Consider the following 15,044-nt stretch of genomic DNA (forward strand, 5'->3'; position numbering starts at 1 on the left):
CTTCCCGCCCCCTGTCCCTTGCCAATCTGTTGACCCATGGTAATATCTATGGTGTGGGTCATGGAGTGGTAGGTTCAGAGGAACGGGATTATCGTCGCTCCTGCATTGCACGGGCATAGTTGGGCAGGAACCAACAGAGTCTTGGACTTGCTGCAACACGTAATCGAGTTCTGAAACCTGTACAGGAGATTGAGTATTTGGCGGAGAAGGAGCCAAACAGTACAGATATTTTGAAGACCAACATGTTGGATACATATTATCCAAATAGAAGCAGTCACCTCGAGAATGTTTGTCTGTATGAGGTTCTACAAAATTACATATTCAAGAGGAACATCAAAGAAGATATTGATAAAGGAGTGTATGCTGTAATTGGAAGTGAGGGATGTCTGGTCAAGCAAAGAAAATGCCAATTGGTAAATCATCGAAAATTGAGTTGCGAATCTCCTGAAAGAAAAGAGTTTTTCTATTTAGCTCTATTGCAACTTTTCAAGCCTTGGCGTGCAGAAGAGGAACTGCTTGGAGATTTCCTCTGTTATGAAGATTCTTTCAATGCAGCCAAGGAGACCATAGAATGTCCTGTTTTTCTAAAATATCTAGAAATGTTGAATGCAGAAATCGAGCAGGAAGCAACAATTGCAGCCAAAATTGCTAGGGACAGTACTCAGGACAGTCAGAGTTCCACTTCATTGAGTCAGGATCCACTAGGAGGACCAGTTATCGAAAATGAAGCTGCCACTGCCATGATTGAAGTGGAAAGAGCCATGGAACAAGCTCAGGAGGATGTGGTTAACTTAGAAGATTTGGAAAGACAACTCAACGTTGAGCAGAGGAAAATATATGACGAAGTTACCAACCAAATTGATCATGGATTAAGTCATGAGAAGAAAGATTGCTCGTGTACGTTGTTGAAGCCTGTCCGACTGTACGTGAGTGGAGAAGCAGGAACTGGAAAAAGTTTCCTCATTAAAGCAATTTCATGTTATTTGCAGAAAAGGACTGAGTCATCGCTGTCTTGTGTTGTCACCGCTCCAACTGGACTGGCAGCACATAACATTAAAGGTATTACTTTGCATCGTCTACTGATGCTGCCAGTGGAGTATGATAACAAATTACAATACCACAAGTTATCTGGAGATGCTTGTTGTGAAGTTTCAAGAGTCCTAAAGAAGATGAAACTTCTTATCATTGACAAAGTAAGCATGGTTTCCAATGTCATGCTTGCCTTTGTGCATTTGAGAATGCAAGAAGTTCTTAAAACAGAGTATGATGTGTTATTTGGTGGCAAACACATCATTGTTTTCGGTGATCTTCTGCAGTTGACACCAGTGAAAGGACAACCAGTGTTTAAACTACTTACGCATGAAAATACCAGGAAGTGCCTAGGGAGCATTGGCAACGTTAATATATGGTTAAACTTCAATTATGCTGAACTGCGTGAAAATATGCGTCAGGCGAAGGATGAAGATTATAAGAATATTCTACAAGATGTTAGAATCGGAAAAGTGACCGAGCATGGGAAGGAAGCTTTACATGCACGATTATTTTCAAATTTGTATCCAGATGAAGACTTTCTGCCCGAGAATATTTTTCAGAAAATTACTGAGAAGAAATATGGGATATGTTTGATGCCAACTGTGCAAGAATGTTCCATCTTCGACAACAAAATGTTGAATTTAGAAAACCAAGACATGGTGAAACTGGAAGCTATTGACAGAATTGAGCATATGGGAGCAACAATTATTTTGTCTGAAAATTTGAAATCTAAATTGGATTCATTAGAGAAGACTATATCTAAAACTGCGGGTTTTGAAAAGACTCTGAATGTGTGCTTAAATTGCCGTATCATTTTGAGACGAAATTTAAATGTTGAAAGAGGTCTGGTAAATGGATCAAAGGGTAATGTTGTTGGTTTTGTGAATTACAAAAATAGAGATGGAATTGAAATTTTAAAAATTAAATTTGATGGCATTGAGGATGTACAGCAAATTGGCTCTGCTAGGTTTTTGCTTGTTAAAGACTTATATGTTTGCCGTAAGCAGTATCCTGTTTGCTTGGCATATGCGGTGACAATCCATAAATCGCAAGGTTTAAGTGTAGACAGTGCTTTGGTGAATATTGGCAGTTCTGTGTTCAAGGAGGGTATGGCTTATGTGGCATTATCACGAGTCAGAACTTTATCTGGATTGTACTTGATTGAGTGTGATGAGACAAACATTTGTGCAGATCTAGATTGTGTTAAGGAATACAATAGGTTAAGAAGAGAGTATGCGCCACATTTGCCTCAATATCCTTTGTTTGAAAAACGTGTGGTAGGCCGGAATCGAAGAAATGTGACCAATAGTAGGGAGGTTGTAGCAAAAAGACAAAAAGTTGATGAACCCGAAATTGTAAGCAGAAAGAAAATGGATGCTGTTCAAGATGTTGTTGGTTTTCAATTTGAAAATATTTCTGGTGTCAACTGCTATGCTAATGTAGTGGTTAATGTTGTCTTTTCTCTAGAAACTTTAAAAGAAGAGATTGTGGTCAATTCGGATCAAAGATTTTGCTGTTTGTTGAATTCTGTGTTAGAGAAATGTAGCACTGAGAGAAGAAAAATAGAAAGTGTGTCTGAAATTCGAAATCTCTTAGACAAATGTTCAGGTCAAACGCAATTCTCTCAAAATATTCAGCAGGATTGTCAGGAGTTTTTAATGTATATGCTTGATGTTTTGCAAGATGAAGGTGTAGATGTAGATTATCAATGGCAGCATGACTGCGAGAACTGTAGGCTATCAAGTACTACTAGTGTAGACTCAGAAAGATTTATATATTTAACTTTGCCTGACAGTAAATCAGTATCCTTTAATAAGCTAGTAAAAGCAGCCGATCAAAAGATGGAGTGTAGCCAATGTAAGTCTGCAATGCTGTCCACATTATTTATACGAAGTTATGGCCAGGTTGTCATTTTAATGTTCCAACGATGTAGACCTGATGGAACGAAATTGACAACTTTAATTAAAAATGTTGTGGCTTCGCAGTTGTCAATATCAGGAAGGACTTTTGTAACTGCAGCAATTATATATCATGACGGTCCTTCAACAACTTCAGTACATTACACAGCTTATTTAAAATCTGGAAACGGCTGGTCATTCTGCAATGATTCTGTTTGAACTTTCAAAAAACGTTTACCGTTTGATTTAAAAAATTCTTACCTAGTGTTTTTACAACCAAAATTTTAGGGAAGGAAAGTGGCCTACGAAGATTGGAGCAGTTGATAAATTTTAGTCTGCTGTTTTAAATTGCTTTGTGAATAAGAGTGATCATGATAATTAAAAATGTAAAGTAGTCATAGAGGTACATAACTGGCCTATAATGATTCAAAGAGTTGATATGATTTACTCTGTTGTTTAAAATTGCTTTGTTAGTAACTGAGATCAAGAGAATGAAAAAATTGGAAAAGTCATAGAGGTAGTGTAAGTGTGCCTCATATTAAGTGGTATCAATGTTATAGGAAATGTGAAATAAGAGTAAACTAGAAGGGGAGATATTATTAGTACGAGATTGTGAAAGTGATTTTGGACGTTTTCTTAATGAAAGTCGGGGAAAAAGAAAATGACGGGATTTGCTTTGAGGAATTCGAAGAGATTAAATTGGCTCTTACACGATTTGGCCTTGAGGAGAAGTGTGGTAGAGAGCAAAAAGTCATTTATTGTTTCTAACATATTACTCAAAAAGAAAGAGCTTTTCTTTCAGAAAGTGGCGGGCACGGATTTTTTAGAGCACAACAGAGTATAAGCTGTTCATCGCATATCATTCGACGTCATGGAAAGTAAGTGTAGTTTTGATGAGTTCTGATTTCTGATTTGTTATATTATATGGGTTTTTTAAACACAATCATTTTGATTGTGTTTTTTTTTACCCGCTGTTATATGATGAATACCTTCAACTCACTGTTTTTAGTGAAATTTGATATATTCTGAGAACAGCAAAAATAAACCATTTAATATGTATAATTAATTCTATATTTTGTATTGTGATTTTTAATTTATATTCATCTTGTCTCATGCTTACTTGTCTTTTAGTACCTTATATCAATTCTCATTACATACTCACATTGCCTTTTGTTTTTATTCTTTTTCACCCTTGTTCTCTAACTCCACTTATCTTTCAACCTTTGTGTCCTTATTCCAACTCTGCTTTTTTCTTTTCTCTCATGCACCATTTTCTAGCTTTTAGACCCTCTGCTTCGGTTCTCTTTTCCATCTTTTCTCCCTTTTGTTTTCGAAATTAAATAATTTTGGGTTCTCCTTTTTTGTTGCAATCAGTTAGTTTAACGCACCTTCACTCATGTATCTTTCTTTGTTGCTTCACTCAGTCTGTATCTGACACTCTTTCCTTCACTTTCTGTGTCCCCTCTCTCCCTCACTCTCTTTTCCTTATTCACCCTTTCCTTATTTAGTTTACCTTACTCACATTCTTTTAGTATCTTACACATCTTTAGTTTATTTTTCTCTTCTATCCTTCTTTTCTGTCACTGAATCTATCCTTCTTTTTATTCACTTAGTAATTTACTCTATTTCTATTTCTTTTTGACTGTCTGTCTTTCACTGTTACTTTATTTTCCTTTCAGAATGTTTATCTCTAACTTTATTTCTTTGTAAATTTGTATGATTTTCAACCTATGCCATGTCTTTTCTATTTTTTAAATACATGTTTTAATATTTTTCAAATTTTTCTTCTTTCTTTCACAGATTGAAATAAAAAAAATGATAAGTGATGGAGTTAACAACAACTATAAAGTAAGGATTTAGTACTTTTTCCCAAACATCTCTATCACATTCAACTTCTATTACTTCCACTGCTTTATTTCCTTAACCCTCAGTTTCCTTCCTTTGCTTTTTCCCTCATTCCTTTTCAATTACTTACTTACTCCACTCCTTCCACTCCTTTTGTGAGTCCCTCTGTTCTCACAGTTCCTCACTCCTTTTCACTCAGTCCGTCTCTCTAACACAAACTGTCACTGTCTCTTCACTCTTTTACTAGTTGTTCTTTATGCTTTCTCTCTGTAGTTCAAGCACACTATCTTATTTTCATTTTTTTGCTGCTTCAATTATTCTTTTTCTATCACTTCTTCTTTTCTTCTTTCTGTTTTTTCTCTCTGTCATTCCACATGTTTTAATCCTATTTACTTTCACTCACTGTTTTTTTAACACCTTCTCTCAGGGTTGTTGTTTTAGTCCGGTTCTATCCCTACCTCTTACTCCACATCTTTTATTCTCTTTCTTTTTAATTTGAAGATTCATTCACATTCTCCAAGTAACTCTTGTTTATTATTCTTCTACACTCTTTTTTTCTTTCACTTCCTTTTCTATTTTTTTTTCCAATTTTTCCCTCTTATAACTTTTCTTTGTATAATTATCTATTATACAGTATCTCTGTGTTACTCCCTCTAGCTGTCTTTCTTTTAACATTATTCTCTCTGTCTCCTTCCCTTATATTCACTCTTTATTTTTTTTTCCTTTTTTTTTGGTTCGCTTCCGGTTCGCGTACCGGCGCACGAACCAGGAAGCGAATCCAAAAAAAAGAAATTGCAAAAGTGCTAAACATTTTAGCAATTTTTTATAAATGGGAGGTAGTTCTGAAAAGAACTTTTTTTATTGTTTTTGTTGTTTTATATTTTTTTTATTATTTTTCTGAACATTTTTTTTTTTTTTTTTGGAACAATTTAATTTTTTTTGTTTTTTTTGAGGGGGAACAACGAACAACAGGCATTAGAAACGGCTCAACAGGAGCAAAAAAAAAATAACTTTTTGGGGCGTTTTGTGCACTTGTGATTTTCAAATGCTCTGTTCATTAAAATCACACTCATCTCCCCGTGGCAAAGTAGTCCCCCACAATAAATACACACTAGCTTGATGTGATGAAAATTGCTCTGGATATTGGGGACCGTCTCCCTCGCCTCTGTACCCGAAAAACTTTCCTGTGTTGAGGTGGTGGCCACAGGAGTTTGTGGGTTTTCACGGAGGTCACGCACCTCAGCCACGCTGTAATTTATTGGATGCCACCTTTGCATGTGGCGATGCATAGTATAGTTCCCATAGCTATATTTTTTATCTGTGCCTCGGGACAGAACTTCTTTGCAGATCAGGCATGTGACATGATGGGCATTGACTTTTTTTTGGCTTTCTGGGAATGTAAAAAATTGCCAAATGAAACTGTCCTTGTGGTGGGATTTCCGGGGCTGTTCAGGCAAGAATACTCTCTCATGTACCTCCTCTTCCTCTTCTTCCTCCTCTTCCTCAGGGTTGGGAAGGAACTGGGTAGGTGGTCCTTCCTTCCTAGGAGGTGGTGGTGGTGGTGGGGGTGCACCAGCTGCAGCTACTATTGAAGCCATCTCTTAATAATAAAAATAGGTCTTCCTCTCACAAAGTTGAAAGTCAGAGTGAGAAAAAAGGTGGGGGCTTTCATCATTTGGGAAAAAAAAATGTTCTAAACCAATGAAAAGTGTTATTTTTAGGTCACATGACCTAGCCTTACATCATTAGGAAACCAAAAGTGAAATGAACCAATAAAAAGTTTTATTAACAAGTCACATGACCTGTTACGCTTACGTTACGCGCTCCGCGCCGCGCCCCTGGTCGCTTCCGGGGTGCTGCACTTCGCGCCTCGGTTCGCGCTCCGGAACACTTCCGGGTGCGCATACGCGGCGCGTCATAAGACGCATTACGCGGCAACGCGATACGTCGCGCTTACGCGACGCGTCACGATGTTGTTTTCTAACGTGGCAGTTGCGATAACGGAACGTTTAACCGTTCGCGGACCGGGTCGCGGCATCAAATTGAGCTAACGGGAAGCTACCCGGTGCGCGGACCGGTAGCGAAACAAAAAAAAAATCTATATATATATACATAAGAAAATTATATTAAAAACATATAAAATATATTTTTCAAATAAAAGAAGAATACATTTTACAGCTTTTGATATTTGCTATTGAAAAACCATTGAAATTCACTGAAAAAACCATAGGTTATAGACCATATGTAGTTAGGAATTAGCATTTACAAAACCTTGAAAATTCACTGAAAAAAACATAGGTTTGAGACCATATATAGTTAGGTGAATATTTTAATCATACAAAACCAATGAAATTCCCTTATATAGTTAGTTGCACTAACTATATATTTCGCGCACCCGCAATCCACTGCTGATGATGTCACATATTACATCATTCATGACATGGTCAGTGACATCACTGATGACATCACTGATGACATCTCAAATGACATCACTGATGACATCACTGATGACATCTCAAATGACATCAATGATGACATCACTGATGACATCTCAAATGACATCACTGATGACATCACTGATCACATCTCATTTGACATCATTGATTGCATCACTGATGACATCATTCATGTGCTAATACGATGAACCCCTTCAGACTCTAATATAACCTTAGATACACTCAGTGTATACAGACACTCACATGCTGTCACTCATCCATGGAGTTACTCACACACCTAGTCAGTCATGCAAAGAATCAATGTCACCTCCATTTCCTCAACTATACAGTTATACACACCTTACTTATTCAAAAATATACTAACACATATTTACTCTCTTATACAATCCCTGATACAAGTTCACAATGATCCATACAGCCACTCACACATTCACTGGCTCTCATGCACAGTTATTTATATATGCAAACTCTCACATGTACTGTGTTTTACATATGTACTTACTATGACATGTAGCATTGAGATATCCATTCACTCATCAAGACACTCATGCACACAGTCAACCGCCTATGTAGCTGTTTCCACAAGCACTCTTGAACTCATACACCTAGTGAATCAACTGCTCACACATCTATGCAGAGTCACACACCTCCCAGCCACCCCCACACACACTCAATCTCCCATACAAATACTTGGGCAACCAATCAATAACACATATAGACTCTCGTATAGCTAATGATCAACACATGCAGCTGTTTACACCACAACAGACATACTGATGCACACATTCAGACAGTTTAGTCACTAACCCATGCATTTAGTACAACACATTTATTCACTCACTCATACAGTCAGTCACGCACCTACTACATCCTTCATCCAGACACTTATACATCCACTCATTCTTCAATATGTAAAACATATTTAAACTTTACAGAAACACACAGTCACTGGATGATGTCATCAGTGATGTCATCAGTGATGTCATTTGAGATGTCATCAGTGATGTCATCAGTGATGTCATTTGAGATGTCATCAGTGATGTCATCAGTGATGTCACTGACCATGTCATGAATGATGTAATATGTGACATCATCAGCAGTGGATTGCGGGTGCGCGAAATATATAGTTAGTGCAACTAACTATATATGGGAATTTCATTGGTTTTGTATGATTAAAATATTCACCTAACTATATATGGTCTCAAACCTATGGTTTTTTCAGTGAATTTTCAAAGTTTTGTAAATGCTAATTCCTAACTATATATGGTCTATAACCATGTTTTTTTCAGTGAATATATATATATATATATATATATATATATTCACTGAAAAAACCATAGGTTATAGACCATATATAGTTAGGAATTAGCATTTAAAAAACCTTATTTTACTCACACAAAACCATTGAAATTCCATATATAGTTAGTTGCACTAACTATATATCGCGCACCCGCAATCCACTGCTGATGATGTCATCATTCATGACATGGTCAGTGACATCACTGATGACATCACTGATGACAACATCCAGTGATTATGTGTTTCTGTAAAGTTTAAATATGTTTTACATATTGAAGAATGAGTGGATGTATAAGTGTCTGAATGAAGGTTTTAGTAGGTGCGTGATTGACTGTATGAGTGAGTGATTAAATGCGTCTTACTGAATGCACGGGTTAGTGACTAAACTGTCTGAAAGTGTGCATCAGTATGTCTGTTGTTGTGCAAGCTGCTGCATGTGTTGATCAGTAGCTATATAAGTAGCTATATGGGTATTGATTGGTTGCACAAGTATTTGTATGGGAGACTGAGTGTGTGTATGGCTGGCTGGGAGGTGTGTGACTCTGTGCAGATCAATGTGTACTTGTATCAGTGATTCTATAAGAGAGTAACTATGTGTTAGTATATGTTTCAAAAATGTAAGGTGTTCTGTGTTTAACTGTATAGATGAGAAAATGGAAGTGTGATTGATTCTTTTCAGGACTGACTAGGTGTGTGAGTAACTCCATGTATGAGTGGCAGAGTGTGAGTGTCTGTATAGGTGTATGAGTGCATATGATAGTGTTGTAAAGATGAGTGATTGTATGTATGAATGATTGTATGAGTGAATGTGTGTGTAGACATAGGAATCAGTGAGTGCGTATGTAGTAACTAGTATTGGTGTGTCAATGGTTTCAAAAATGATACTCTCTATTTAACACTGGGTGTAACGGAGGTTATATTAGAGTGTGAGGAGATGCATTGTATTATCACATGAATGATATCATCAGTGATGTGATCATTGATGTCAAGTGAGATGTCATCAGTGATGTCGTTTGAGATGTCATCAGTGATGTCATCAGTGATGTCACTGACCATGTCATGAATGATGTAATATGTGACATCATCAGCAGTGGATTGCGGGTGCGCGATATATAGTTAGTGCAACTAACTATATATGGAATTTCAATGGTTTTGTGTGAGTAAAATAAGGTTTTTTAAATGCTAATTCCTAACTATATATGGTCTATAACCTATGGTTTTTTCAGTGAATTTCATTGGTTTTTTAACAGCTAATATCTGTAGCTGTAAAATGTATTCTTCTTTAAATCCAAAAATATATTTTATATGTTTATTAATAACTTTTTTTAAAAATATTTTTTTTTCTTCGTTCCCGCTTCGCGAATCGGGAAGCTTCCCGTTAGCTGACCTTGATGCCGCGAAATAGACCGCGAGCCGGTAAACGTTTCTTTACCGCAACTGCCGCGTTAGAAAACAACATCGTGACGCCTCCCGTCCGCATGACGTTTCGCGTTGTCGCGTGATACGTCATATGACGTGCTACGTTAGCGAACTGGTACGCTTACCGAGTCGCAAAGCGCAGGTTTCTGGAAGCAAACCGGGAGGCCCTGCAAAGCGCGTAACGTAAACACAGCAGGTCATGTGACTTGGTAATAACACTTTTCATTGGTTCATTTCACTTTTGGTTTCCTAATGATGTAAGACTAGGTCATATAATCTAAAATGAACACTTTTCATTGGTTGAGAACTATTGTTTTTCCCAAATGATGAAAATCCCTCCTTCTTTCCTCACTCTGACTTTCATCATTGTGAGAGAAAGACCCTTTGTTACCAGTGAGCAATGGCTTCTTTAGTAGCTTCAGCTGGTGCTTCCCCACCACCTCCACCACATCCAAGGAAGAGTGGACCACCTGCTAAAGTTATAATTCAGCAAGAAGAGGAAGAAGAGGAACAGGACGACGAGCACGAAGAGAGGCACTTTTTGCCTGAGGAGCCCCGGACGTCTCACCGGAAAGAAAACTTCATTTGGCAATTTTTTTAAATTCCCAAAGGTCAGAAAAAAGTAAATGCAAGATACGTAACTTGCCTTATATGTCAAGATAGACTGTCCAGAGGGACCGACAAAAAATACAGTTTCGGAAACTACACAATGCATCGCCATATGACTAGGTGGCATCCTAACAACTACAGTGCTGCACAGTTTCGTAACGACCTAGATAATCTCCCTATTATGGCCAGAAGATCTGTTGTACCGGAAGTAACGGGACCAGAGGGCAGGGAGATGGTGCCAAATATACAAACGAGATTTCGTGAAGTAAAACAAATCTGCGTACATTGCAGTGGATTCATTTGCTACGGAGAAAGTAGCATCACTCTGATCAACAGAGCTATTGACAATCATGCTCATGTTTGTCCGAAACGCCCCAAACAATAAATTCTTTTTTTTTGTTTTGTTGCTCCTGTTGAGCCCTTTACAATGAATCGTTTTCGTTGCCCCCTCCGAAAAAAAACCCCAAAAAATATAAAACTGTTCAGAAAAATTCAAAAAAAGTAAAAAAATGTTCAGAAAAATAATAAAAAAAATATAAAACAACAAAAACAATAAAAAAAAAGTTCTTTTCAGAACTACCTCCCCGTTATTAAAAAATTGGTACAATATTTGGAACTGTGCCAACCTCTATTTCTCTTAGTTCGCTTCCCAGTTCGCTCCCCGGTACGCGAACCGGAAGCGAACCCAAAAATTTTTTTTTTAAAAAAAGAACAGTAAGTATAAGGTAAGGAAACAGACAGTTATGTTAAAAGAAAGACAGTTATAGGGGAGTAAACTAGAAATACTATTACCCGTAATCCACTGCTGATGATGTCACATATTACATCATTCATGACATGCTCAGTGACATCATCAGCAGAGGATTGCGGGTAACAGTATCCCTAGTTTATTCCCTATAGCTGTGTTTCTTTTAACATAACTGTCTGTTTCCTTCCCTTATACTTACTGTTCTTTTTAAAAAAAATTTTTTAGATCAGTCAGAAACAGTGAAAGTAATGAAATATAAAAGACTACGTAGAATATGAGCACTGTATGCAACAACTTTGACACTTACAGAAGCCTCACCTTCTCCATGCCTCCTACACAGTTCTACATGTACATCATAAATGCAAACAGAACAGAATTAATTATACATGTTAAATGGTTTATTTTTGCTGTTCTCAGAATGTATCAAATTTCACTAAAACAGTGACTTGAAGGTATTCATCATATAACAGCGGGGAAAAAAAACACAATCAAAATGATTGTGTTTAAAAAACCCATACAACATAACAAATCAGAATTCAGAACTCCTTAAAGTTAACTTACTTTCCATGACGGCCAAGGATGTCCTATGAACAGCTTACACTCTGTTGTGCTGTTATTACTTTCAACCCGCCACTTTCTGAAAGAAAACCTCCATCGTTTTCAAAAACATGTTACATACAATAAATGACTTCTCGCTCTCTACCACACGTTTCCACAAGGCCAAATCGTGTCTGAGCCATTTATAACTCTTAGAATTCTTTTAAGCCAATCCCGTCATGTTGTATTTCCGCAACTTTCACAATTAAAATGTTGAAGATCATTTTCACAATCCTGGACTAGTAATATCTTCCCCTTCTTGCTCAATCATGTTCTACATTTCCTATCACACTGATACTGCTTACTATGAAGCAGACTTACACTACCTTTATGACTAGTACAATTATTTAATTCTCTACATCACTTTTAATGACAAAGCAATGTAAAACAGTAGACAGCATTGCAGACTTACATTCCCTCTACTCCATGTTTTGATTGGCTGCTTCAATTAGCTTATAAAAAGAAACAGTTTTTCTGAACTCATTCAAAGTGCACGTATTTCTCCATGACGTCCAGTGTTATGGTAAGAAGTTATGTCTCTGTACTACACTTATCCTCAAGGCCAAATCGTGTAGGAGCCATTAGAACTTCTTGAAATTCCTCAGAGCACATCCCGAGATTCTTTCCCTAAAATTTTGGTTTTAAAAACACCAGGTAAGAGTTTTTAAGGTCATGCGGCAATTTTTTTTTGAAAATTAAAACAGAATCATTGCAGAATGACCAGCCATTTCTACACTTTAAATAAGCTGTATAATGTCCTGATGTTATTGAAGGACCATCATGATATATAATTGCTCCAGTTACAAAAGTCCTTCCTGATATTGACAACTGTGAAGCCACAACATTTTTAATTAAAGTTGTCAATTTTGTTCCATCAGGCCTACATCGTTGGAACATTAAAATGACATACTGGCCATATGTTCGTATAAATAATGTGGACATCATTTCAGATTTACATTGGCTACACTCCATGTTGTGATCAGCTGCTTTTACGGTGTTGGATCTAGCCCTGATCTCTTGACTGGGTGAGAGTATTCTGCTTAATTCAGAGACTCTGTCCATCACCACCCCTTGTTGTAAAATATTTTGTCCACCCTAAGCGTGGAAGGGTATACTCAGATGTGAGTCCCTTGCTCATTGCACCATCAGGATTCAGGCAAGCCGGGCCGAAGACGGCTGAAATGCCAGAAACCGGTCCCCGGAAGCTTGTTTCCTTCCCAGTGTAAGAATTGGCTTTTGTAGTCTGGTCTGCCCTGTTCCCATGATGCACTGGGCAAGGGACAGACTAATTTGCATACAGCCAGGTTCTGAAACTGGGATGGTGCAATGAGCTAAAAAACGGTGTTGGATCTAGCCCTGATCTCTTGACTGGGTGAGAGTATTCTGCTTAATTCAGAGACTCTGTCCATCACCACCCCTTGTTGTAAATTATTTTGTCCACCCTAAGCGTGGAAGGGTATACTCAGATGTGAGTCCCTTGCTCATTGCACCATCAGGATTCAGGCAAGCCGGGCCGAAGACGGCTGAAATGCCAGAAACCGGTCCCCGGAAGCTTGTTTCCTTCCCAGTGTAAGAATTGGCTTTTGTAGTCTGGTCTGCCCTGTTCCCATGATGCACTGGGCCAGGGACAGACTAATTTGCATACAGCCAGGTTCTGAAACTGGGATGGTGCAATGAGCTAAAAAACGGTGTTGGATCTAGCCCTGATCTCTTGACTGGGTGAGAGTATTCTGCTTAATTCAGAGACTCTGTCCATCACCACCCCTTGTTGTAAATTATTTTGTCCACCCTAAGCGTGGAAGGGTATACTCAGATGTGAGTCCCTTGCTCATTGCACCATCAGGATTCAGGCAAGCCGGGCCGAAGACGGCTGAAATGCCATAAACCGGTCCCCGGAAGCTTGTTTCCTTCCCAATGTGAGAATTGGCTTTTGTAGTCTGGTCTGCCCTGTTCCCATGATGCACTGGGCCAGGGACAGACTAATTTGCATACAGCCAGGTTCTGAAACTGGGATGGTGCAATGAGCTAAAAAACGGTGTTGGATCTAGCCCTGATCTCTTGACTGGGTGAGAGTATTCTGCTTAATTCAGAGACTCTGTCCATCACCACCCCTTGTTGTAAATTATTTTGTCCACCCTAAGCGTGGAAGGGTATACTCAGATGTGAGTCCCTTGCTCATTGCACCATCAGGATTCAGGCAAGCCGGGCCGAAGACGGCTGAAATGCCAGAAACCGGTCCCCGGAAGCTTGCTTCCTTCCCAGTGTAAGATTTGGCTTTTGTAGTCTGGTCTGCCCTGTTCCCATGATGCACTGGGCCAGGGACAGACTAATTTGCATACAGCCAGGTTCTGAAACTGGGATGGTGCAATGAGCTAAAAAACGGTGTTGGATCTAGCCCTGATCTCTTGACTGGGTGAGAGTATTCTGCTTAATTCAGAGACTGTGTCCATCACCACCCCTTGTTGTAAATTATTTTGTCCACCCTAAGCGTGGAAGGGTATACTCAGATGTGAGTCCCTTGCTCATTGCACCATCAGGATTCAGGCAAGCCGGGCCGAAGACGGCTGAAATGCCAGAAACCGGTCCCCGGAAGCTTGTTTCCTTCCCAGTGTAAGAATTGGCTTTTGTAGTCTGGTCTGCCCTGTTCCCATGATGCACTGGGCCAGGGACAGACTAATTTGCATACAGCCAGGTTCAGAAACTGGGATGGTGCAATGAGCTAAAAAACGGTGTTGGATCTAGCCCTGATCTCTTGACTGGGTGAGAGTATTCTGCTTAATTCAGAGACTCTGTCCATCACCACCCCTTGTTGTAAATTATTCAGCTGCTTTTACTAGCTTATTAAAAGAGACTGATTTACTGTCTGGCAAAGTTAAATATATAAATCTTTCTGAGTCTACACTAGTAGTACTTGATACCCTACAGTTCTCGCAGTCATGCTGCCATTGATAAGAAAGCCCAAACAGGTGATCTACATCTACACCTTCATCATGCAATACATCAAGCATATACATTAAAAACTCCTGACAATCTTGCTGACTATTTTGAGAGAATTGTGTTTGGCCTGAACATCTGTCTAACAGATTTCGAATTTCAGACACACTTTCTATGTTTGTTCTATCAGTGCTACATTTCTCTAAC

This window comes from Lissotriton helveticus, chromosome 11 (assembly GCF_964261635.1).
Source record: "Lissotriton helveticus chromosome 11, aLisHel1.1, whole genome shotgun sequence".
NCBI classification, from domain to species: domain Eukaryota; kingdom Metazoa; phylum Chordata; class Amphibia; order Caudata; family Salamandridae; genus Lissotriton; species Lissotriton helveticus.